Genomic DNA, 1,668 nt, shown 5'->3' on the forward strand with positions numbered 1-1,668 from the left:
CACGGCTCCGCTGCGGCCGCACGCACACGGCTCCCCGCTGCTGCCTCCTCCTCCTCCTCCTCCTCCTCCCTTCTTCTCCCCTCCCTTTCTCCGTCCTCCTCCTCCTCCTCCTCACTCGAGCCTTGTCTCCACGGCGTGCCACCCACCTGAGCCAGCTCCTGCCAGCCCCACGCTTAACTCCTGCGGCTCTGGCAGGCACTGCGCCACCGGCCACCACCCACGGGCACCGTGGTGATGTGGGGACGGCCACCCCTGGCACCCCCAGGGTGATGGTCACCAGGCCCCATGATGAGGGGTCACTGTGGGGGGTTTCTCCCACAGAACTGCCTGGCGATGTGCTAGAAGGACGGTGAGGGGGGAGGACTTGTGGCCCCAAACCCCTCCTGTACCCAAAAGGGTTTTTTTTCCCCTTCCGTAGCCATCTGGCTGCTCACCTTGACCCTGTCCCCAGGGTGCCCATGGTGACACCGCAGATGCCCCATGGGTTTTGTGGCAGAGGAATAAGGCCCTAGGGGAAGAATGGCGGATTTACCAATCCCCAAGCACTCCTATAGGGCAGGACTGCAACCACACCAAGCTTTCCCCTTCTTTAACCCACTTTAACCCAGTCCTAATTTTGATAGAATTGCAAAATCAAATTTTTGGTGGTAAACAACTGCAGGATCCTGATGGGCAGGTCCGAGAGACTGACTGCAGGCAGCCAGGGAGAACCGGGGTCCTGCAGAGCCAGGCACAGACGTGTGCTCCAACCCAGGGATGGGAACCCGCTCGGTGCCGAGACAACCCCAGCTTCTGTTTGTTTGCCAGCAGTCGCTGCCCCCAAAATGCTTTTCCCAGCTGATGTCTGAGCCCTGCAGATGCCACATGCCCCCAGGGTGACAGTGGCTGTTCGGTCTCCATCTCGTGTGTACATTAATTTGCCTTCGGTGGTGGGCTGGACCGCGGGGACAGAGAACAGCCGCGCGCACACGCGCCAGCGCCGGCGAGGGAGAAGAGGCGAGATCGGAGTGACCTGATTTAATTGGCAGGACTTCAATCCCATCAACCGCCTGCCCATGTGCCCAAACCAAATGGGTGATGTTCTGGCATGTTGGCCCCCGTTCAGCAAAGCGTTTAAGCAGATAGTTAATGGGAGCACACGCTTAATGTTAGCTGCACTTACACGCTTCGCGGCACGGGCCGAGAGTCCAAGCTGCAATGTCCCCTCACAGCCTTTTAAATAACAAGGGGTGAGACAGGAGGCTGAATCCAAACACGGGGGCAGGCAGGGCCGTGCCTCTTGATGCTGCAAAAACCCCGTAAGCACCCTATGAAGCACTCCAGATGTTTGTCTCTTCTAGCAGCGGGGGCAGAGCCCCTCTCCTTGCCCACGCCATGCGCCCCTCGGTGCTCAGGGACCCACGGGGCCCCCACTGCAGGCACATCTGCCCGTGCCAGCCCATTGTCAAAGGTCCAGTGCTGCATCCTCACGAGCATAGGATGTAGATGGGTTGCTGTGAGCAGGAAGGAAGAGCTTATCCTGCCCTTTCCGTGGTGCAGGAGGTGCCCCAAGGCCACGCCGTGCTCCTGCAGGGAGCAGCTGACCTCTCGGAGGGCTCTCCAGGCGCAGGCACTCACTCGGTACTTGATGGTGGCTCTTGACCCGTCTGCCCCAGGGCTTAATCTCCT

This window comes from Aythya marila (genome assembly GCF_965140915.1).
Source record: "Aythya marila genome assembly, chromosome: 24".
NCBI lineage: Eukaryota > Metazoa > Chordata > Aves > Anseriformes > Anatidae > Aythya > Aythya marila.